A 23,634-nucleotide genomic window follows, 5' to 3' on the forward strand; every position below is an offset into this window, starting at 1 on the left:
CACATCCACACGACTCTACGCTGGGGGAGAGCTCCAGGGAAGCCCAGTCTGGCAGGCGCTTGCTGGGCACAAACGGAGTTTCCCTCTGGCTGTGGTGCTGCCTCCCCCGGCCAGGGGCCCTGGGACCCTGATTCCCTCCGCCCAGCGCTTAGTCTGGGCGGCCAAGCAACCGCTTGGGAATGCAGCCCTGGGCGCTCTCTTTGCCTGACAAAGAGCTCTGCTTGCGGGAGGCTTTGGCAGTTTGCACAGCCCCGGCCCCTGAGCCTTCTGCAAAGAGGCCTGGCTCCTAGGTCCAAAGGGAAGGCCAGAGCGGAGCTGAGGCCAGCCAGGCGCCAGGCACGTCTCCCACACTCCCGCAGCCTGCTCCTTCCCGGGCGAGAACGCTAGAAGCTGGGGAGCGCTGGGCGAGGCTCGCCCAGGCCAGAGCAGCCTCTCGGCCGGGGCTCTGCGCTATCGCGCCTGGGCGCAGAGCTGGAGCTCCGCCGCTCTGGCAGCTCGCTCGGTCCTTCCCAGTAACAGGCCCGCAACCCCTCTCTTCTCTCCGGCGTGCTGGGAACCGGGCTTCCAGGCCTGGGCCCAGAGCACTTGCCCGGAGCTCCCTGCTCAGGGACTGGTTCCCCTGCGCTGGGGCTGTGCTCTCCCTAGCCCAAACGCACCGGGGAAGGCCCCAAACCACATCCACACGACTCTACGCTGGGGGAGAGCTCCAGGGAAGCCCAGTCTGGCAGGCGCTTGCTGGGCACAAACGGAGTTTCCCTCTGGCTGTGGTGCTGCCTCCCCCGGCCAGGGGCCCTGGGACCCTGATTCCCTCCGCCCAGCGCTTAGTCTGGGCGGCCAAGCAACCGCTTGGGAATGCAGCCCTGGGCGCTCTCTTTGCCTGACAAAGAGCTCTGCTTGCGGGAGGCTTTGGCAGTTTGCACAGCCCCGGCCCCTGAGCCTTCTGCAAAGAGGCCTGGCTCCTAGGTCCAAAGGGAAGGCCAGAGCGGAGCTGAGGCCAGCCAGGCGCCAGGCACGTCTCCCACACTCCCGCAGCCTGCTCCTTCCCGGGCGAGAACGCTAGAAGCTGGGGAGCGCTGGGCGAGGCTCGCCCAGGCCAGAGCAGCCTCTCGGCCGGGGCTCTGCGCTATCGCGCCTGGGCGCAGAGCTGGAGCTCCGCCGCTCTGGCAGCTCGCTCGGTCCTTCCCAGTAACAGGCCCGCAACCCCTCTCTTCTCTCCGGCGTGCTGGGAACCGGGCTTCCAGGCCTGGGCCCAGAGCACTTGCCCGGAGCTCCCTGCTCAGGGACTGGTTCCCCTGCGCTGGGGCTGTGCTCTCCCTAGCCCAAACGCACCGGGGAGGGCCCCAAACCACATCCACACGACTCTACGCTGGGGGAGAGCTCCAGGGAAGCCCAGTCTGGCAGGCGCTTGCTGGGCACAAACGGAGTTTCCCTCTGGCTGTGGTGCTGCCTCCCCCAGCCAGGGGCCCTGGGACCCTGATTCCCTCCGCCCAGCGCTTAGTCTGGGCGGCCAAGCAACCGCTTGGGAATGCAGCCCTGGGCGCTCTCTTTGCCTGACAAAGAGCTCTGCTTGCGGGAGGCTTTGGCAGTTTGCACAGCCCCGGCCCCTGAGCCTTCTGCAAAGAGGCCTGGCTCCTAGGTCCAAAGGGAAGGCCAGAGCGGAGCTGAGGCCAGCCAGGCGCCAGGCACGTCTCCCACACTCCCGCAGCCTGCTCCTTCCCGGGCGAGAACGCTAGAAGCTGGGGAGCGCTGGGCGAGGCTCGCCCAGGCCAGAGCAGCCTCTCGGCCGGGGCTCTGCGCTATCGCGCCTGGGCGCAGAGCTGGAGCTCCGCCGCTCTGGCAGCTCGCTCGGTCCTTCCCAGTAACAGGCCCGCAACCCCTCTCTTCTCTCCGGCGTGCTGGGAACCGGGCTTCCAGGCCTGGGCCCAGAGCACTTGCCCGGAGCTCCCTGCTCAGGGACTGGTTCCCCTGCGCTGGGGCTGTGCTCTCCCTAGCCCAAACGCACCGGGGAGGGCCCCAAACCACATCCACACGACTCTACGCTGGGGGAGAGCTCCAGGGAAGCCCAGTCTGGCAGGCGCTTGCTGGGCACAAACGGAGTTTCCCTCTGGCTGTGGTGCTGCCTCCCCCAGCCAGGGGCCCTGGGACCCTGATTCCCTCCGCCCAGCGCTTAGTCTGGGCGGCCAAGCAACCGCTTGGGAATGCAGCCCTGGGCGCTCTCTTTGCCTGACAAAGAGCTCTGCTTGCGGGAGGCTTTGGCAGTTTGCACAGCCCCGGCCCCTGAGCCTTCTGCAAAGAGGCCTGGCTCCTAGGTCCAAAGGGAAGGCCAGAGCGGAGCTGAGGCCAGCCAGGCGCCAGGCACGTCTCCCACACTCCCGCAGCCTGCTCCTTCCCGGGCGAGAACGCTAGAAGCTGGGGAGCGCTGGGCGAGGCTCGCCCAGGCCAGAGCAGCCTCTCGGCCGGGGCTCTGCGCTATCGCGCCTGGGCGCAGAGCTGGAGCTCCGCCGCTCTGGCAGCTCGCTCGGTCCTTCCCAGTAACAGGCCCGCAACCCCTCTCTTCTCTCCGGCGTGCTGGGAACCGGGCTTCCAGGCCTGGGCCCAGAGCACTTGCCCGGAGCTCCCTGCTCAGGGACTGGTTCCCCTGCGCTGGGGCTGTGCTCTCCCTAGCCCAAACGCACCGGGGAGGGCCCCAAACCACATCCACACGACTCTACGCTGGGGGAGAGCTCCAGGGAAGCCCAGTCTGGCAGGCGCTTGCTGGGCACAAACGGAGTTTCCCTCTGGCTGTGGTGCTGCCTCCCCCAGCCAGGGGCCCTGGGACCCTGATTCCCTCCGCCCAGCGCTTAGTCTGGGCGGCCAAGCAACCGCTTGGGAATGCAGCCCTGGGCGCTCTCTTTGCCTGACAAAGAGCTCTGCTTGCGGGAGGCTTTGGCAGTTTGCACAGCCCCGGCCCCTGAGCCTTCTGCAAAGAGGCCTGGCTCCTAGGTCCAAAGGGAAGGCCAGAGCGGAGCTGAGGCCAGCCAGGCGCCAGGCACGTCTCCCACACTCCCGCAGCCTGCTCCTTCCCGGGCGAGAACGCTAGAAGCTGGGGAGCGCTGGGCGAGGCTCGCCCAGGCCAGAGCAGCCTCTCGGCCGGGGCTCTGCGCTATCGCGCCTGGGCGCAGAGCTGGAGCTCCGCCGCTCTGGCAGCTCGCTCGGTCCTTCCCAGTAACAGGCCCGCAACCCCTCTCTTCTCTCCGGCGTGCTGGGAACCGGGCTTCCAGGCCTGGGCCCAGAGCACTTGCCCGGAGCTCCCTGCTCAGGGACTGGTTCCCCTGCGCTGGGGCTGTGCTCTCCCTAGCCCAAACGCACCGGGGAGGGCCCCAAACCACATCCACACGACTCTACGCTGGGGGAGAGCTCCAGGGAAGCCCAGTCTGGCAGGCGCTTGCTGGGCACAAACGGAGTTTCCCTCTGGCTGTGGTGCTGCCTCCCCCAGCCAGGGGCCCTGGGACCCTGATTCCCTCCGCCCAGCGCTTAGTCTGGGCGGCCAAGCAACCGCTTGGGAATGCAGCCCTGGGCGCTCTCTTTGCCTGACAAAGAGCTCTGCTTGCGGGAGGCTTTGGCAGTTTGCACAGCCCCGGCCCCTGAGCCTTCTGCAAAGAGGCCTGGCTCCTAGGTCCAAAGGGAAGGCCAGAGCGGAGCTGAGGCCAGCCAGGCGCCAGGCACGTCTCCCACACTCCCGCAGCCTGCTCCTTCCCGGGCGAGAACGCTAGAAGCTGGGGAGCGCTGGGCGAGGCTCGCCCAGGCCAGAGCAGCCTCTCGGCCGGGGCTCTGCGCTATCGCGCCTGGGCGCAGAGCTGGAGCTCCGCCGCTCTGGCAGCTCGCTCGGTCCTTCCCAGTAACAGGCCCGCAACCCCTCTCTTCTCTCCGGCGTGCTGGGAACCGGGCTTCCAGGCCTGGGCCCAGAGCACTTGCCCGGAGCTCCCTGCTCAGGGACTGGTTCCCCTGCGCTGGGGCTGTGCTCTCCCTAGCCCAAACGCACCGGGGAGGGCCCCAAACCACATCCACACGACTCTACGCTGGGGGAGAGCTCCAGGGAAGCCCAGTCTGGCAGGCGCTTGCTGGGCACAAACGGAGTTTCCCTCTGGCTGTGGTGCTGCCTCCCCCAGCCAGGGGCCCTGGGACCCTGATTCCCTCCGCCCAGCGCTTAGTCTGGGCGGCCAAGCAACCGCTTGGGAATGCAGCCCTGGGCGCTCTCTTTGCCTGACAAAGAGCTCTGCTTGCGGGAGGCTTTGGCAGTTTGCACAGCCCCGGCCCCTGAGCCTTCTGCAAAGAGGCCTGGCTCCTAGGTCCAAAGGGAAGGCCAGAGCGGAGCTGAGGCCAGCCAGGCGCCAGGCACGTCTCCCACACTCCCGCAGCCTGCTCCTTCCCGGGCGAGAACGCTAGAAGCTGGGGAGCGCTGGGCGAGGCTCGCCCAGGCCAGAGCAGCCTCTCGGCCGGGGCTCTGCGCTATCGCGCCTGGGCGCAGAGCTGGAGCTCCGCCGCTCTGGCAGCTCGCTCGGTCCTTCCCAGTAACAGGCCCGCAACCCCTCTCTTCTCTCCGGCGTGCTGGGAACCGGGCTTCCAGGCCTGGGCCCAGAGCACTTGCCCGGAGCTCCCTGCTCAGGGACTGGTTCCCCTGCGCTGGGGCTGTGCTCTCCCTAGCCCAAACGCACCGGGGAGGGCCCCAAACCACATCCACACGACTCTACGCTGGGGGAGAGCTCCAGGGAAGCCCAGTCTGGCAGGCGCTTGCTGGGCACAAACGGAGTTTCCCTCTGGCTGTGGTGCTGCCTCCCCCGGCCAGGGGCCCTGGGACCCTGATTCCCTCCGCCCAGCGCTTAGTCTGGGCGGCCAAGCAACCGCTTGGGAATGCAGCCCTGGGCGCTCTCTTTGCCTGACAAAGAGCTCTGCTTGCGGGAGGCTTTGGCAGTTTGCACAGCCCCGGCCCCTGAGCCTTCTGCAAAGAGGCCTGGCTCCTAGGTCCAAAGGGAAGGCCAGAGCGGAGCTGAGGCCAGCCAGGCGCCAGGCACGTCTCCCACACTCCCGCAGCCTGCTCCTTCCCGGGCGAGAACGCTAGAAGCTGGGGAGCGCTGGGCGAGGCTCGCCCAGGCCAGAGCAGCCTCTCGGCCGGGGCTCTGCGCTATCGCGCCTGGGCGCAGAGCTGGAGCTCCGCCGCTCTGGCAGCTCGCTCGGTCCTTCCCAGTAACAGGCCCGCAACCCCTCTCTTCTCTCCGGCGTGCTGGGAACCGGGCTTCCAGGCCTGGGCACAGAGCACTTGCCCGGAGCTCTCTGCTCAGGGACTGGTTCCCCTGCGCTGGGGCTGTGCTCTCCCTAGCCCAAACGCACCGGGGAAGGCCCCAAACCACATCCACACGACTCTACGCTGGGGGAGAGCTCCAGGGAAGCCCAGTCTGGCAGGCGCTTGCTGGGCACAAACGGAGTTTCCCTCTGGCTGTGGTGCTGCCTCCCCCAGCCAGGGGCCCTGGGACCCTGATTCCCTCCGCCCAGCGCTTAGTCTGGGCGGCCAAGCAACCGCTTGGGAATGCAGCCCTGGGCGCTCTCTTTGCCTGACAAAGAGCTCTGCTTGCGGGAGGCTTTGGCAGTTTGCACAGCCCCGGCCCCTGAGCCTTCTGCAAAGAGGCCTGGCTCCTAGGTCCAAAGGGAAGGCCAGAGCGGAGCTGAGGCCAGCCAGGCGCCAGGCACGTCTCCCACACTCCCGCAGCCTGCTCCTTCCCGGGCGAGAACGCTAGAAGCTGGGGAGCGCTGGGCGAGGCTCGCCCAGGCCAGAGCAGCCTCTCGGCCGGGGCTCTGCGCTATCGCGCCTGGGCGCAGAGCTGGAGCTCCGCCGCTCTGGCAGCTCGCTCGGTCCTTCCCAGTAACAGGCCCGCAACCCCTCTCTTCTCTCCGGCGTGCTGGGAACCGGGCTTCCAGGCCTGGGCCCAGAGCACTTGCCCGGAGCTCCCTGCTCAGGGACTGGTTCCCCTGCGCTGGGGCTGTGCTCTCCCTAGCCCAAACGCACCGGGGAAGGCCCCAAACCACATCCACACGACTCTACGCTGGGGGAGAGCTCCAGGGAAGCCCAGTCTGGCAGGCGCTTGCTGGGCACAAACGGAGTTTCCCTCTGGCTGTGGTGCTGCCTCCCCCGGCCAGGGGCCCTGGGACCCTGATTCCCTCCGCCCAGCGCTTAGTCTGGGCGGCCAAGCAACCGCTTGGGAATGCAGCCCTGGGCGCTCTCTTTGCCTGACAAAGAGCTCTGCTTGCGGGAGGCTTTGGCAGTTTGCACACCCCCGGCCCCTGAGCCTTCTGCAAAGGGGCCTGGCTCCTAGGTCCAAAGGGAAGGCCAGAGCGGAGCTGAGGCCAGCCAGGCGCCAGGCACGTCTCCCACACTCCCGCAGCCTGCTCCTTCCCGGGCGAGAACGCTAGAAGCTGGGGAGCGCTGGGCGAGGCTCGCCCAGGCCAGAGCAGCCTCTCGGCCGGGGCTCTGCGCTATCGCGCCTGGGCGCAGAGCTGGAGCTCCGCCGCTCTGGCAGCTCGCTCGGTCCTTCCCAGTAACAGGCCCTCAACCCCTCTCTTCTCTCCGGCGTGCTGGGAACCGGGCTTCCAGGCCTGGGCCCAGAGCACTTGCCCGGAGCTCCCTGCTCAGGGACTGGTTCCCCTGCGCTGGGGCTGTGCTCTCCCTAGCCCAAACGCACCGGGGAGGGCCCCAAACCACATCCACACGACTCTACGCTGGGGGAGAGCTCCAGGGAAGCCCAGTCTGGCAGGCGCTTGCTGGGCACAAACGGAGTTTCCCTCTGGCTGTGGTGCTGCCTCCCCCGGCCAGGGGCCCTGGGACCCTGATTCCCTCCGCCCAGCGCTTAGTCTGGGCGGCCAAGCAACCGCTTGGGAATGCAGCCCTGGGCGCTCTCTTTGCCTGAAAAAGAGCTCTGCTTGCGGGAGGCTTTGGCAGTTTGCACAGCCCCGGCCCCTGAGCCTTCTGCAAAGAGGCCTGGCTCCTAGGTCCAAAGGGAAGGCCAGAGCGGAGCTGAGGCCAGCCAGGCGCCAGGCACGTCTCCCACACTCCCGCAGCCTGCTCCTTCCCGGGCGAGAACGCTAGAAGCTGGGGAGCGCTGGGCGAGGCTCGCCCAGGCCAGAGCAGCCTCTCGGCCGGGGCTCTGCGCTATCGCGCCTGGGCGCAGAGCTGGAGCTCCGCCGCTCTGGCAGCTCGCTCGGTCCTTCCCAGTAACAGGCCCGCAACCCCTCTCTTCTCTCCGGCGTGCTGGGAACCGGGCTTCCAGGCCTGGGCCCAGAGCACTTGCCCGGAGCTCCCTGCTCAGGGACTGGTTCCCCTGCGCTGGGGCTGTGCTCTCCCTAGCCCAAACGCACCGGGGAAGGCCCCAAACCACATCCACACGACTCTACGCTGGGGGAGAGCTCCAGGGAAGCCCAGTCTGGCAGGCGCTTGCTGGGCACAAACGGAGGATCCCTCTGGCTGTGGTGCTGCCTCCCCCGGCCAGGGGCCCTGGGACCCTGATTCCCTCCGCCCAGCGCTTAGTCTGGGCGGCCAAGCAACCGCTTGGGAATGCAGCCCTGGGCGCTCTCTTTGCCTGACAAAGAGCTCTGCTTGCGGGAGGCTTTGGCAGTTTGCACACCCCCGGCCCCTGAGCCTTCTGCAAAGGGGCCTGGCTCCTAGGTCCAAAGGGAAGGCCAGAGCGGAGCTGAGGCCAGCCAGGCGCCAGGCACGTCTCCCACACTCCCGCAGCCTGCTCCTTCCCGGGCGAGAACGCTAGAAGCTGGGGAGCGCTGGGCGAGGCTCGCCCAGGCCAGAGCAGCCTCTCGGCCGGGGCTCTGCGCTATCGCGCCTGGGCGCAGAGCTGGAGCTCCGCCGCTCTGGCAGCTCGCTCGGTCCTTCCCAGTAACAGGCCCTCAACCCCTCTCTTCTCTCCGGCGTGCTGGGAACCGGGCTTCCAGGCCTGGGCCCAGAGTACTTGCCCGGAGCTCCCTGCTCAGGGACTGGTTCCCCTGCGCTGGGGCTGTGCTCTCCCTAGCCCAAACGCACCGGGAGGGCCCCAAACCACATCCACACGACTCTACGCTGGGGGAGAGCTCCAGGGAAGCCCAGTCTGGCAGGCGCTTGCTGGGCACAAACGGAGTTTCCCTCTGGCTGTGGTGCTGCCTCCCCCAGCCAGGGGCCCTGGGACCCTGATTCCCTCCGCCCAGCGCTTAGTCTGGGCGGCCAAGCAACCGCTTGGGAATGCAGCCCTGGGCGCTCTCTTTGCCTGACAAAGAGCTCTGCTTGCGGGAGGCTTTGGCAGTTTGCACAGCCCCGGCCCCTGAGCCTTCTGCAAAGAGGCCTGGCTCCTAGGTCCAAAGGGAAGGCCAGAGCGGAGCTGAGGCCAGCCAGGCGCCAGGCACGTCTCCCACACTCCCGCAGCCTGCTCCTTCCCGGGCGAGAACGCTAGAAGCTGGGGAGCGCTGGGCGAGGCTCGCCCAGGCCAGAGCAGCCTCTCGGCCGGGGCTCTGCGCTATCGCGCCTGGGCGCAGAGCTGGAGCTCCGCCGCTCTGGCAGCTCGCTCGGTCCTTCCCAGTAACAGGCCCGCAACCCCTCTCTTCTCTCCGGCGTGCTGGGAACCGGGCTTCCAGGCCTGGGCCCAGAGCACTTGCCCGGAGCTCCCTGCTCAGGGACTGGTTCCCCTGCGCTGGGGCTGTGCTCTCCCTAGCCCAAACGCACCGGGGTGGGCCCCAAACCACATCCACACGACTCTACGCTGGGGGAGAGCTCCAGGGAAGCCCAGTCTGGCAGGCGCTTGCTGGGCACAAACGGAGTTTCCCTCTGGCTGTGGTGCTGCCTCCCCCAGCCAGGGGCCCTGGGACCCTGATTCCCTCCGCCCAGCGCTTAGTCTGGGCGGCCAAGCAACCGCTTGGGAATGCAGCCCTGGGCGCTCTCTTTGCCTGACAAAGAGCTCTGCTTGCGGGAGGCTTTGGCAGTTTGCACAGCCCCGGCCCCTGAGCCTTCTGCAAAGAGGCCTGGCTCCTAGGTCCAAAGGGAAGGCCAGAGCGGAGCTGAGGCCAGCCAGGCGCCAGGCACGTCTCCCACACTCCCGCAGCCTGCTCCTTCTCGGGCGAGAACGCTAGAAGCTGGGGAGCGCTGGGCGAGGCTCGCCCAGGCCAGAGCAGCCTCTCGGCCGGGGCTCTGCGCTATCGCGCCTGGGCGCAGAGCTGGAGCTCCGCCGCTCTGGCAGCTCGCTCGGTCCTTCCCAGTAACAGGCCCGCAACCCCTCTCTTCTCTCCAGCGTGCTGGGAACCGGGCTTCCAGGCCTGGGCCCAGAGCACTTGCCCGGAGCTCCCTGCTCAGGGACTGGTTCCCCTGCGCTGGGGCTGTGCTCTCCCTAGCCCAAACGCACCGGGGAAGGCCCCAAACCACATCCACACGACTCTACGCTGGGGGAGAGCTCCAGGGAAGCCCAGTCTGGCAGGCGCTTGCTGGGCACAAACGGAGTTTCCCTCTGGCTGTGGTGCTGCCTCCCCCGGCCAGGGGCCCTGGGACCCTGATTCCCTCCGCCCAGCGCTTAGTCTGGGCGGCCAAGCAACCGCTTGGGAATGCAGCCCTGGGCGCTCTCTTTGCCTGACAAAGAGCTCTGCTTGCGGGAGGCTTTGGCAGTTTGCACAGCCCCGGCCCCTGAGCCTTCTGCAAAGAGGCCTGGCTCCTAGGTCCAAAGGGAAGGCCAGAGCGGAGCTGAGGCCAGCCAGGCGCCAGGCACGTCTCCCACACTCCCGCAGCCTGCTCCTTCCCGGGCGAGAACGCTAGAAGCTGGGGAGCGCTGGGCGAGGCTCGCCCAGGCCAGAGCAGCCTCTCGGCCGGGGCTCTGCGCTATCGCGCCTGGGCGCAGAGCTGGAGCTCCGCCGCTCTGGCAGCTCGCTCGGTCCTTCCCAGTAACAGGCCCGCAACCCCTCTCTTCTCTCCGGCGTGCTGGGAACCGGGCTTCCAGGCCTGGGCACAGAGCACTTGCCCGGAGCTCCCTGCTCAGGGACTGGTTCCCCTGCGCTGGGGCTGTGCTCTCCCTAGCCCAAACGCACCGGGAAGGGCCCCAAACCACATCCACACGACTCTACGCTGGGGGAGAGCTCCAGGGAAGCCCAGTCTGGCAGGCGCTTGCTGGGCACAAACGGAGTTTCCCTCTGGCTGTGGTGCTGCCTCCCCCAGCCAGGGGCCCTGGGACCCTGATTCCCTCCGCCCAGCGCTTAGTCTGGGCGGCCAAGCAACCGCTTGGGAATGCAGCCCTGGGCGCTCTCTTTGCCTGACAAAGAGCTCTGCTTGCGGGAGGCTTTGGCAGTTTGCACAGCCCCGGCCCCTGAGCCTTCTGCAAAGAGGCCTGGCTCCTAGGTCCAAAGGGAAGGCCAGAGCGGAGCTGAGGCCAGCCAGGCGCCAGGCACGTCTCCCACACTCCCGCAGCCTGCTCCTTCCCGGGCGAGAACGCTAGAAGCTGGGGAGCGCTGGGCGAGGCTCGCCCAGGCCAGAGCAGCCTCTCGGCCGGGGCTCTGCGCTATCGCGCCTGGGCGCAGAGCTGGAGCTCCGCCGCTCTGGCAGCTCGCTCGGTCCTTCCCAGTAACAGGCCCGCAACCCCTCTCTTCTCTCCGGCGTGCTGGGAACCGGGCTTCCAGGCCTGGGCCCAGAGCACTTGCCCGGAGCTCCCTGCTCAGGGACTGGTTCCCCTGCGCTGGGGCTGTGCTCTCCCTAGCCCAAACGCACCGGGGAAGGCCCCAAACCACATCCACACGACTCTACGCTGGGGGAGAGCTCCAGGGAAGCCCAGTCTGGCAGGCGCTTGCTGGGCACAAACGGAGTTTCCCTCTGGCTGTGGTGCTGCCTCCCCCAGCCAGGGGCCCTGGGACCCTGATTCCCTCCGCCCAGCGCTTAGTCTGGGCGGCCAGGCAACCGCTTGGGAATGCAGCCCTGGGCGCTCTCTTTGCCTGACAAAGAGCTCTGCTTGCGGGAGGCTTTGGCAGTTTGCACACCCCCGGCCCCTGAGCCTTCTGCAAAGGGGCCTGGCTCCTAGGTCCAAAGGGAAGGCCAGAGCGGAGCTGAGGCCAGCCAGGCGCCAGGCACGTCTCCCACACTCCCGCAGCCTGCTCCTTCCCGGGCGAGAACGCTAGAAGCTGGGGAGCGCTGGGCGAGGCTCGCCCAGGCCAGAGCAGCCTCTCGGCCGGGGCTCTGCGCTATCGCGCCTGGGCGCAGAGCTGGAGCTCCGCCGCTCTGGCAGCTCGCTCGGTCCTTCCCAGTAACAGGCCCGCAACCCCTCTCTTCTCTCCGGCGTGCTGGGAACCGGGCTTCCAGGCCTGGGCCCAGAGCACTTGCCCGGAGCTCCCTGCTCAGGGACTGGTTCCCCTGCGCTGGGGCTGTGCTCTCCCTAGCCCAAACGCACCGGGGAGGGCCCCAAACCACATCCACACGACTCTACGCTGGGGGAGAGCTCCAGGGAAGCCCAGTCTGGCAGGCGCTTGCTGGGCACAAACGGAGTTTCCCTCTGGCTGTGGTGCTGCCTCCCCCGGCCAGGGGCCCTGGGACCCTGATTCCCTCCGCCCAGCGCTTAGTCTGGGCGGCCAAGCAACCGCTTGGGAATGCAGCCCTGGGCGCTCTCTTTGCCTGACAAAGAGCTCTGCTTGCGGGAGGCTTTGGCAGTTTGCACAGCCCCGGCCCCTGAGCCTTCTGCAAAGAGGCCTGGCTCCTAGGTCCAAAGGGAAGGCCAGAGCGGAGCTGAGGCCAGCCAGGCGCCAGGCACGTCTCCCACACTCCCGCAGCCTGCTCCTTCCCGGGCGAGAACGCTAGAAGCTGGGGAGCGCTGGGCGAGGCTCGCCCAGGCCAGAGCAGCCTCTCGGCCGGGGCTCTGCGCTATCGTGCCTGGGCGCAGAGCTGGAGCTCCGCCGCTCTGGCAGCTCGCTCGGTCCTTCCCAGTAACAGGCCCGCAACCCCTCTCTTCTCTCCGGCGTGCTGGGAACCGGGCTTCCAGGCCTGGGCCCAGAGCACTTGCCCGGAGCTCCCTGCTCAGGGACTGGTTCCCCTGCGCTGGGGCTGTGCTCTCCCTAGCCCAAACGCACCGGGGAGGGCCCCAAACCACATCCACACGACTCTACGCTGGGGGAGAGCTCCAGGGAAGCCCAGTCTGGCAGGCGCTTGCTGGGCACAAACGGAGTTTCCCTCTGGCTGTGGTGCTGCCTCCCCCGGCCAGGGGCCCTGGGACCCTGATTCCCTCCGCCCAGCGCTTAGTCTGGGCGGCCAAGCAACCGCTTGGGAATGCAGCCCTGGGCGCTCTCTTTGCCTGGCAAAGAGCTCTGCTTGCGGGAGGCTTTGGCAGTTTGCACACCCCCGGCCCCTGAGCCTTCTGCAAAGAGGCCTGGCTCCTAGGTCCAAAGGGAAGGCCAGAGCGGAGCTGAGGCCAGCCAGGCGCCAGGCACGTCTCCCACACTCCCGCAGCCTGCTCCTTCCCGGGCGAGAACGCTAGAAGCTGGGGAGCGCTGGGCGAGGCTCGCCCAGGCCAGAGCAGCCTCTCGGCCGGGGCTCTGCGCTATCGCGCCTGGGCGCAGAGCTGGAGCTCCGCCGCTCTGGCAGCTCGCTCGGTCCTTCCCAGTAACAGGCCCGCAACCCCTCTCTTCTCTCCGGCGTGCTGGGAACCGGGCTTCCAGGCCTGGGCCCAGAGCACTTGCCCGGAGCTCCCTGCTCAGGGACTGGTTCCCCTGCGCTGGGGCTGTGCTCTCCCTAGCCCAAACGCACCGGGGAGGGCCCCAAACCACATCCACACGACTCTACGCTGGGGGAGAGCTCCAGGGAAGCCCAGTCTGGCAGGCGCTTGCTGGGCACAAACGGAGTTTCCCTCTGGCTGTGGTGCTGCCTCCCCCAGCCAGGGGCCCTGGGACCCTGATTCCCTCCGCCCAGCGCTTAGTCTGGGCGGCCAAGCAACCGCTTGGGAATGCAGCCCTGGGCGCTCTCTTTGCCTGACAAAGAGCTCTGCTTGCGGGAGGCTTTGGCAGTTTGCACAGCCCCGGCCCCTGAGCCTTCTGCAAAGAGGCCTGGCTCCTAGGTCCAAAGGGAAGGCCAGAGCGGAGCTGAGGCCAGCCAGGCGCCAGGCACGTCTCCCACACTCCCGCAGCCTGCTCCTTCCCGGGCGAGAACGCTAGAAGCTGGGGAGCGCTGGGCGAGGCTCGCCCAGGCCAGAGCAGCCTCTCGGCCGGGGCTCTGCGCTATCGCGCCTGGGCGCAGAGCTGGAGCTCCGCCGCTCTGGCAGCTCGCTCGGTCCTTCCCAGTAACAGGCCCGCAACCCCTCTCTTCTCTACGTCGTGCTGGGAAGCGGGCTTCCAGGCCTGGGCCCAGAGCACTTGCCCGGAGCTCCCTGCTCAGGGACTGGTTCCCCTGCGCTGGGGCTGTGCTCTCCCTAGCCCAAACGCACCGGGGAAGGCCCCAAACCACATCCACACGACTCTACGCTGGGGGAGAGCTCCAGGGAAGCCCAGTCTGGCAGGCGCTTGCTGGGCACAAACGGAGTTTCCCTCTGGCTGTGGTGCTGCCTCCCCCAGCCAGGGGCCCTGGGACCCTGATTCCCTCCGCCCAGCGCTTAGTCTGGGCGGCCAAGCAACCGCTTGGGAATGCAGCCCTGGGCGCTCTCTTTGCCTGACAAAGAGCTCTGCTTGCGGGAGGCTTTGGCAGTTTGCACAGCCCCGGCCCCTGAGCCTTCTGCAAAGAGGCCTGGCTCCTAGGTCCAAAGGGAAGGCCAGAGCGGAGCTGAGGCCAGCCAGGCGCCAGGCACGTCTCCCACACTCCCGCAGCCTGCTCCTTCCCGGGCGAGAACGCTAGAAGCTGGGGAGCGCTGGGCGAGGCTCGCCCAGGCCAGAGCAGCCTCTCGGCCGGGACTCTGCGCTATCGCGCCTGGGCGCAGAGCTGGAGCTCCGCCGCTCTGGCAGCTCGCTCGGTCCTTCCCAGTAACAGGCCCGCAACCCCTCTCTTCTCTCCGGCGTGCTGGGAACCGGGCTTCCAGGCCTGGGCCCAGAGCACTTGCCCGGAGCTCCCTGCTCAGGGACTGGTTCCCCTGCGCTGGGGCTGTGCTCTCCCTAGCCCAAACGCACCGGGGAGGGCCCCAAACCACATCCACACGACTCTACGCTGGGGGAGAGCTCCAGGGAAGCCCAGTCTGGCAGGCGCTTGCTGGGCACAAACGGAGTTTCCCTCTGGCTGTGGTGCTGCCCCCCCCAGCCAGGGGCCCTGGGACCCTGATTCCCTCCGCCCAGCGCTTAGTCTGGGCGGCCAAGCAACCGCTTGGGAATGCAGCCCTGGGCGCTCTCTTTGCCTGACAAAGAGCTCTGCTTGCGGGAGGCTTTGGCAGTTTGCACAGCCCCGGCCCCTGAGCCTTCTGCAAAGAGGCCTGGCTCCTAGGTCCAAAGGGAAGGCCAGAGCGGAGCTGAGGCCAGCCAGGCGCCAGGCACGTCTCCCACACTCCCGCAGCCTGCTCCTTCCCGGCGAGAACGCTAGAAGCTGGGGAGCGCTGGGCGAGGCTCGCCCAGGCCAGAGCAGCCTCTCGGCCGGGGCTCTGCGCTATCGCGCCTGGGCGCAGAGCTGGAGCTCCGCCGCTCTGGCAGCTCGCTCGGTCCTTCCCAGTAACAGGCCCGCAACCCCTCTCTTCTCTCCGGCGTGCTGGGAACCGGGCTTCCAGGCCTGGGCCCAGAGCACTTGCCCGGAGCTCCCTGCTCAGGGACTGGTTCCCCTGCGCTGGGGCTGTGCTCTCCCTAGCCCAAACGCACCGGGGAAGGCCCCAAACCACATCCACACGACTCTACGCTGGGGGAGAGCTCCAGGGAAGCCCAGTCTGGCAGGCGCTTGCTGGGCACAAACGGAGTTTCCCTCTGGCTGTGGTGCTGCCTCCCCCGGCCAGGGGCCCTGGGACCCTGATTCCCTCCGCCCAGCGCTTAGTCTGGGCGGCCAAGCAACCGCTTGGGAATGCAGCCCTGGGCGCTCTCTTTGCCTGACAAAGAGCTCTGCTTGCGGGAGGCTTTGGCAGTTTGCACAGCCCCGGCCCCTGAGCCTTCTGCAAAGAGGCCTGGCTCCTAGGTCCAAAGGGAAGGCCAGAGCGGAGCTGAGGCCAGCCAGGCGCCAGGCACGTCTCCCACACTCCCGCAGCCTGCTCCTTCCCGGGCGAGAACGCTAGAAGCTGGGGAGCGCTGGGCGAGGCTCGCCCAGGCCAGAGCAGCCTCTCGGCCGGGGCTCTGCGCTATCGCGCCTGGGCGCAGAGCTGGAGCTACGCCGCTCTGGCAGCTCGCTCGGTCCTTCCCAGTAACAGGCCCGCAACCCCTCTCTTCTCTCCGGCGTGCTGGGAACCGGGCTTCCAGGCCTGGGCACAGAGCACTTGCACGGAGCTCCCTGCTCAGGGACTGGTTCCCCTGCGCTGGGGCTGTGCTCTCCCTAGCCCAAACGCACCGGGAAGGGCCCCAAACCACATCCACACGACTCTACGCTGGGGGAGAGCTCCAGGGAAGCCCAGTCTGGCAGGCGCTTGCTGGGCACAAACGGAGTTTCCCTCTGGCTGTGGTGCTGCCTCCCCCAGCCAGGGGCCCTGGGACCCTGATTCCCTCCGCCCAGCGCTTAGTCTGGGCGGCCAAGCAACCGCTTGGGAATGCAGCCCTGGGCGCTCTCTTTGCCTGACAAAGAGCTCTGCTTGCGGGAGGCTTTGGCAGTTTGCACAGCCCCGGCCCCTGAGCCTTCTGCAAAGAGGCCTGGCTCCTAGGTCCAAAGGGAAGGCCAGAGCGGAGCTGAGGCCAGCCAGGCGCCAGGCACGTCTCCCACACTCCCGCAGCCTGCTCCTTCCCGGGCGAGAACGCTAGAAGCTGGGGAGCGCTGGGCGAGGCTCGCCCAGGCCAGAGCAGCCTCTCGGCCGGGGCTCTGCGCTATCGCGCCTGGGCGCAGAGCTGGAGCTCCGCCGCTCTGGCAGCTCGCTCGGTCCTTCCCAGTAACAGGCCCGCAACCCCTCTCTTCTCTCCGGCGTGCTGGGAACCGGGCTTCCAGGCCTGGGCCCAGAGCACTTGCCCGGAGCTCCCTGCTCAGGGACTGGTTCCCCTGCGCTGGGGCTGTGCTCTCCCTAGCCCAAACGCACCGGGGAAGGCCCCAAACCACATCCACACGACTCTACGCTGGGGGAGAGCTCCAGGGAAGCCCAGTCTGGCAGGCGCTTGCTGGGCACAAACGGAGTTTCCCTCTGGCTGTGGTGCTGCCTCCCCCAGCCAGGGGCCCTGGGACCCTGATTCCCTCCGCCCAGCGCTTAGTCTGGGCGGCCAGGCAACCGCTTGGGAATGCAGCCCTGGGCGCTCTCTTTGCCTGACAAAGAGCTCTGCTTGCGGGAGGCTTTGGCAGTTTGCACACCCCCGGCCCCTGAGCCTTCTGCAAAGGGGCCTGGCTCCTAGGTCCAAAGGGAAGGCCAGAGCGGAGCTGAGGCCAGCCAGGCGCCAGGCACGTCTCCCACACTCCCGCAGCCTGCTCCTTCCCGGGCGAGAACGCTAGAAGCTGGGGAGCGCTGGGCGAGGCTCGCCCAGGCCAGAGCAGCCTCTCGGCCGGGGCTCTGCGCTATCGCGCCTGGGCGCAGAGCTGGAGCTCCGCCGCTCTGGCAGCTCGCTCGGTCCTTCCCAGTAACAGGCCCGCAACCCCTCTCTTCTCTCCGGCGTGCTGGGAACCGGGCTTCCAGGCCTGGGCACAGAGCACTTGCCCGGAGCTCCCTGCTCAGGGACTGGTTCCCCTGCGCTGGGGCTGTGCTCTCCCTAGCCCAAACGCACCGGGGAAGGCCCCAAACCACATCCACACGACTCTACGCTGGGGGAGAGCTCCAGGGAAGCCCAGTCTGGCAGGCGCTTGCTGGGCACAAACGGAGTTTCCCTCTGGCTGTGGTGCTGCCTCCCCCGGCCAGGGGCCCTGGGACCCTGATTCCCTCCGCCCAGCGCTTAGTCTGGGCGGCCAAGCAACCGCTTGGGAATGCAGCCCTGGGCGCTCTCTTTGCCTGACAAAGAGCTCTGCTTGCGGGAGGCTTTGGCAGTTTGCACAGCCCCGGCCCCTGAGCCTTCTGCAAAGAGGCCTGGCTCCTAGGTCCAAAGGGAAGGCCAGAGCGGAGCTGAGGCCAGCCAGGCGCCAGGCACGTCTCCCACACTCCCGCAGCCTGCTCCTTCCCGGGCGAGAACGCTAGAAGCTGGGGAGCGCTGGGCGAGGCTCGCCCAGGCCAGAGCAGCCTCTCGGCCGGGGCTCTGCGCTATCGTGCCTGGGCGCAGAGCTGGAGCTCCGCCGCTCTGGCAGCTCGCTCGGTCCTTCCCAGTAACAGGCCCGCAACCCCTCTCTTCTCTCCGGCGTGCTGGGAACCGGGCTTCCAGGCCTGGGCCCAGAGCACTTGCCCGGAGCTCCCTGCTCAGGGACTGGTTCCCCTGCGCTGGGGCTGTTCTCTCCCTAGCCCAAACGCACCGGGGAGGGCCCCAAACCACATCCACACGACTCTACGCTGGGGGAGAGCTCCAGGGAAGCCCAGTCTGGCAGGCGCTTGCTGGGCACAAACGGAGTTTCCCTCTGGCTGTGGTGCTGCCTCCCCCAGCCAGGGGCCCTGGGACCCTGATTCCCTCCGCCCAGCGCTTAGTCTGGGCGGCCAAGCAACCGCTTGGGAATGCAGCCCTGGGCGCTCTCTTTGCCTGACAAAGAGCTCTGCTTGCGGGAGGCTTTGGCAGTTTGCACAGCCCCGGCCCCTGAGCCTTCTGCAAAGAGGCCTGGCTCCTAGGTCCAAAGGGAAGGCCAGAGCGGAGCTGAGGCCAGCCAGGTGCCAGGCACGTCTCCCACACTCCCGCAGCCTGCTCCTTCCCGGGCGAGAACGCTAGAAGCTGGGGAGCGATGGACGAGGCTCGCCCAGGCCAGAGCAGCCTCTCGGCCGGGGCTCTGCGCTATCGCGCCTGGGCGCAGAGCTGGAGCTCCGCCGCTCTGGCAGCTCGCTCGGTCCTTCCCAGTAACAGGCCCGCAACCCCTCTCTTCTCTCCGGCGTGCTGGGAACCGGGCTTCCAGGCCTGGGCCCAGAGCACTTGCCCGGAGCTCCCTGCTCAGGGACTGGTTCCCCTGCGCTGGGGCTGTGCTCTCCCTAGCCCAAACGCACCGGGGAGGGCCCCAAACCACATCCACACGACTCTACGCTGGGGGAGAGCTCCAGGGAAGCCCAGTCTGGCAGGCGCTTGCTGGGCACAAACGGAGTTTCCCTCTGGCTGTGGTGCTGCCTCCCCCAGCCAGGGGCCCTGGGACCCTGATTCCCTCCGCCCAGCGCTTAGTCTGGGCGGCCAAGCAACCGCTTGGGAATGCAGCCCTGGGCGCTCTCTTTGCCTGACAAAGAGCTCTGCTTGCGGGAGGCTTTGGCAGTTTGCACAGCCCCGGCCCCTGAGCCTTCTGCAAAGAGGCCTGGCTCCTAGGTCCAAAGGGAAGGCCAGAGCGGAGCTGAGGCCAGCCAGGCGCCAGGCACGTCTCCCACACTCCCGCAGCCTGCTCCTTCCCGGGCGAGAACGCTAGAAGCTGGGGAGCGCTGGGCGAGGCTCGCCCAGGCCAGAGCAGCCTCTCGGCCGGGGCTCTGCGCTATCGCGCCTGGGCGCAGAGCTGGAGCTCCGCCGCTCTGGCAGCTCGCTCGGTCCTTCCCAGTAACAGGCCCGCAACCCCTCTCTTCTCTCCGGCGTGCTGGGAACCGGGCTTCCAGGCCTGGGCCCAGAGCACTTGCCCGGAGCTCCCTGCTCAGGGACTGGTTCCCCTGCGCTGGGGCTGTGCTCTCCCTAGCCCAAACGCACCGGGGAAGGCCCCAAACCACATCCACACGACTCTACGCTGGGGGAGAGCTCCAGGGAAGCCCAGTCTGGCAGGCGCTTGCTGGGCACAAACGGAGTTTCCCTCTGGCTGTGGTGCTGCCTCCCCCGGCCAGGGGCCCTGGGACCCTGATTCCCTCCGCCCAGCGCTTAGTCTGGGCGGCCAAGCAACCGCTTGGGAATGCAGCCCTGGGCGCTCTCTTTGCCTGACAAAGAGCTCTGCTTGCGGGAGGCTTTGGCAGTTTGCACAGCCCCGGCCCCTGAGCCTTCTGCAAAGAGGCCTGGCTCCTAGGTCCAAAGGGAAGGCCAGAGCGGAGCTGAGGCCAGCCAGGCGCCAGGCACGTCTCCCACACTCCCGCAGCCTGCTCCTTCCCGGGCGAGAACGCTAGAAGCTGGGGAGCGCTGGGCGAGGCTCGCCCAGGCCAGAGCAGCCTCTCGGCCGGGGCTCTGCGCTATCGTGCCTGGGCGCAGAGCTGGAGCTCCGCCGCTCTGGCAGCTCGCTCGGTCCTTCCCAGTAACAGGCCCGCAACCCCTCTCTTCTCTCCGGCGTGCTGGGAACCGGGCTTCCAGGCCTGGGCCCAGAGCACTTGCCCGGAGCTCCCTGCTCAGGGACTGGTTCCCCTGCGCTGGGGCTGTTCTCTCCCTAGCCCAAACGCACCGGGGAGGGCCCCAAACCACATCCACACGACTCTACGCTGGGGGAGAGCTCCAGGGAAGCCCAGTCTGGCAGGCGCTTGCTGGGCACAAACGGAGTTTCCCTCTGGCTGTGGTGCTGCCTCCCCCGGCCAGGGGCCCTGGGACCCTGATTCCCTCCGCCCAGCGCTTAGTCTGGGCGGCCAAGCAACCGCTTGGGAATGCAGCCCTGGGCGCTCTCTTTGCCTGGCAAAGAGCTCTGCTTGCGGGAGGCTTTGGCAGTTTGCACACCCCCGGCCCCTGAGCCTTCTGCAAAGAGGCCTGGCTCCTAGGTCCAAAGGGAAGGCCAGAGCGGAGCTGAGGCCAGCCAGGCGCCAGGCACGTCTCCCACACTCCCGCAGCCTGCTCCTTCCCGGGCGAGAACGCTAGAAGCTGGGGAGCGCTGGGCGAGGCTCGCCCAGGCCAGAGCAGCCTCTCGGCCGGGGCTCTGCGCTATCGCGCCTGGGCGCAGAGCTGGAGCTCCGCCGCTCTGGCAGCTCGCTCGGTCCTTCCCAGTAACAGGCCCGCAACCCCTCTCTTCTCTCCGGCGTGCTGGGAACCGGGCTTCCAGGCCTGGGCCCAGAGCACTTGCCCGGAGCTCCCTGCTCAGGGACTGGTTCCCCTGCGCTGGGGCTGTGCTCTCCCTAGCCCAAACGCACCGGGGAGGGCCCCAAACCACATCCACACGACTCTACGCTGGGGGAGAGCTCCAGGGAAGCCCAGTCTGGCAGGCGCTTGCTGGGCACAAACGGAGTTTCCCTCTGGCTGTGGTGCTGCCTCCCCCAGCCAGGGGCCCTGGGACCCTGATTCCCTCCGCCCAGCGCTTAGTCTGGGCGGCCAAGCAACCGCTTGGGAATGCAGCCCTGGGCGCTCTCTTTGCCTGACAAAGAGCTCTGCTTGCGGGAGGCTTTGGCAGTTTGCACAGCCCCGGCCCCTGAGCCTTCTGCAAAGAGGCCTGGCTCCTAGGTCCAAAGGGAAGGCCAGAGCGGAGCTGAGGCCAGCCAGGCGCCAGGCACGTCTCCCACACTCCCGCAGCCTGCTCCTTCCCGGGCGAGAACGCTAGAAGCTGGGGAGCGCTGGGCGAGGCTCGCCCAGGCCAGAGCAGCCTCTCGGCCGGGGCTCTGCGCTATCGCGCCTGGGCGCAGAGCTGGAGCTCCGCCGCTCTGGCAGCTCGCTCGGTCCTTCCCAGTAACAGGCCCGCAACCCCTCTCTTCTCTCCGGCGTGCTGGGAACCGGGCTTCCAGGCCTGGGCCCAGAGCACTTGCCCGGAGCTCCCTGCTCAGGGACTGGTTCCCCTGCGCTGGGGCTGTGCTCTCCCTAGCCCAAACGCACCGGGGAAGGCCCCAAACCACATCCACACGACTCTACGCTGGGGGAGAGCTCCAGGGAAGCCCAGTCTGGCAGGCGCTTGCTGGGCACAAACGGAGTTTCCCTCTGGCTGTGGTGCTGCCTCCCCCGGCCAGGGGCCCTGGGACCCTGATTCCCTCCGCCCAGCGCTTAGTCTGGGCGGCCAAGCAACCGCTTGGGAATGCAGCCCTGGGCGCTCTCTTTGCCTGACAAAGAGCTCTGCTTGCGGGAGGCTTTGGCAGTTTGCACAGCCCCGGCCCCTGAGCCTTCTGCAAAGAGGCCTGGCTCCTAGGTCCAAAGGGAAGGCCAGAGCGGAGCTGAGGCCAGCCAGGCGCCAGGCACGTCTCCCACACTCCCGCAGCCTGCTCCTTCCCGGGCGAGAACGCTAGAAGCTGGGGAGCGCTGGGCGAGGCTCGCCCAGGCCAGAGCAGCCTCTCGGCCGGGGCTCTGCGCTATCGCGCCTGGGCGCAGAGCTGGAGCTCCGCCGCTCTGGCAGCTCGCTCGGTCCTTCCCAGTAACAGGCCCGCAACCCCTCTCTTCTCTCCGGCGTGCTGGGAACCGGGCTTCCAGGCCTGGGCCCAGAGCACTTGCCCGGAGCTCCCTGCTCAGGGACTGGTTCCCCTGCGCTGGGGCTGTGCTCTCCCTAGCCCAAACGCATCGGGGAGGGCCCCAAACCACATCCACACGACTCTACGCTGGGGGAGAGCTCCAGGGAAGCCCAGTCTGGCAGGCGCTTGCTGGGCACAAACGGAGTTTCCCTCTGGCTGTGGTGCTGCCTCCCCCGGCCAGGGGCCCTGGGACCCTGATTCCCTCCGCCCAGCGCTTAGTCTGGGCGGCCAAGCAACCGCTTGGGAATGCAGCCCTGGGCGCTCTCTTTGCCTGGCAAAGAGCTCTGCTTGCGGGAGGCTTTGGCAGTTTGCACACCCCCGGCCCCTGAGCCTTCTGCAAAGAGGCCTGGCTCCTAGGTCCAAAGGGAAGGCCAGAGCGGAGCTGAGGCCAGCCAGGCGCCAGGCACGTCTCCCACACTCCCGCAGCCTGCTCCTTCCCGGGCGAGAACGCTAGAAGCTGGGGAGCGCTGGGCGAGGCTCGCCCAGGCCAGAGCAGCCTCTCGGCCGGGGCTCTGCGCTATCGCGCCTGGGCGCAGAGCTGGAGCTCCGCCGCTCTGGCAGCTCGCTCGGTCCTTCCCAGTAACAGGCCCGCAACCCCTCTCTTCTCTCCGGCGTGCTGGGAACCGGGCTTCCAGGCCTGGGCCCAGAGCACTTGCCCGGAGCTCCCTGCTCAGGGACTGGTTCCCCTGCGCTGGGGCTGTGCTCTCCCTAGCCCAAACGCACCGGGGAGGGCCCCAAACCACATCCACACGACTCTACGCTGGGGAAGAGCTCCAGGGAAGCCCAGTCTGGCAGGCGCTTGCTGGGCACAAACGGAGTTTCCCTCTGGCTGTGGTGCTGCCTCCCCCAGCCAGGGGCCCTGGGACCCTGATTCCCTCCGCCCAGCGCTTAGTCTGGGCGGCCAAGCAACCGCTTGGGAATGCAGCCCTGGGCGCTCTCTTTGCCTGACAAAGAGCTCTGCTTGCGGGAGGCTTTGGCAGTTTGCACAGCCCCGGCCCCTGAGCCTTCTGCAAAGAGGCCTGGCTCCTAGGTCCAAAGGGAAGGCCAGAGCGGAGCTGAGGCCAGCCAGGCGCCAGGCACGTCTCCCACACTCCCGCAGCCTGCTCCTTCCCGGGCGAGAACGCTAGAAGCTGGGGAGCGCTGGGCGAGGCTCGCCCAGGCCAGAGCAGCCTCTCGGCCGGGGCTCTGCGCTATCGCGCCTGGGCGCAGAGCTGGAGCTCCGCCGCTCTGGCAGCTCGCTCGGTCCTTCCCAGTAACAGGCCCGCAACCCCTCTCTTCTCTCCGGCGTGCTGGGAACCGGGCTTCCAGGCCTGGGCCCAGAGCACTTGCCCAGAGCTCCCTGCTCAGGGACTGGTTCCCCTGCGCTGGGGCTGTGCTCTCCCTAGCCCAACGCACCGGGGAGGGCCCCAAATCACATCCACACGACTCTACGCTGGGGGAGAGCTCCAGGGAAGCCCAGTCTGGCAGGCGCTTGCTGGGCACAAACGGAGTTTCCCTCTGGCTGTGGTGCTGCCTCCCCCGGCCAGGGGCCCTGGGACCCTGATTCCCTCCGCCCAGCGCTTAGTCTGGGCGGCCAGGCAACCGCTTGGGAATGCAGCCCTGGGCGCTCTCTTTGCCTGGCAAAGAGCTCTGCTTGCGGGAGGCTTTGGCAGTTTGCACACCCCCGGCCCCTGAGCCTTCTGCAAAGAGGCCTGGCTCCTAGGTCCAAAGGGAAGGCCAGAGCGGAGCTGAGGCCAGCCAGGCGCCAGGCACGTCTCCCACACTCCCGCAGCCTGCTCCTTCCCGGGCGAGAACGCTAGAAGCTGGGGAGCGCTGGGCGAGGCTCGCCCAGGCCAGAGCAGCCTCTCGGCCGGGGCTCTGCGCTATCGCGCCTGGGCGCAGAGCTGGAGCTCCGCCGCTCTGGCAGCTCGCTCGGTCCTTCCCAGTAACAGGCCCGCAACCCCTCTCTTCTCTCCGGCGTGCTGGGAACCGGGCTTCCAGGCCTGGGCCCAGAGCACTTGCCCGGAGCTCCCTGCTCAGGGACTGGTTCCCCTGCGCTGGGGCTGTGCTCTCCCTAGCCCAAACGCACCGGGGAGGGCCCCAAACCACATCCACACGACTCTACGCTGGGGGAGAGCTCCAGGGAAGCCCAGTCTGGCAGGCGCTTGCTGGGCACAAACGGAGTTTC

Source organism: Bubalus kerabau, unplaced genomic scaffold (genome assembly GCF_029407905.1).
Source record: "Bubalus kerabau isolate K-KA32 ecotype Philippines breed swamp buffalo unplaced genomic scaffold, PCC_UOA_SB_1v2 scaffold_72, whole genome shotgun sequence".
Taxonomy (NCBI): Eukaryota; Metazoa; Chordata; class Mammalia; order Artiodactyla; family Bovidae; genus Bubalus; species Bubalus kerabau.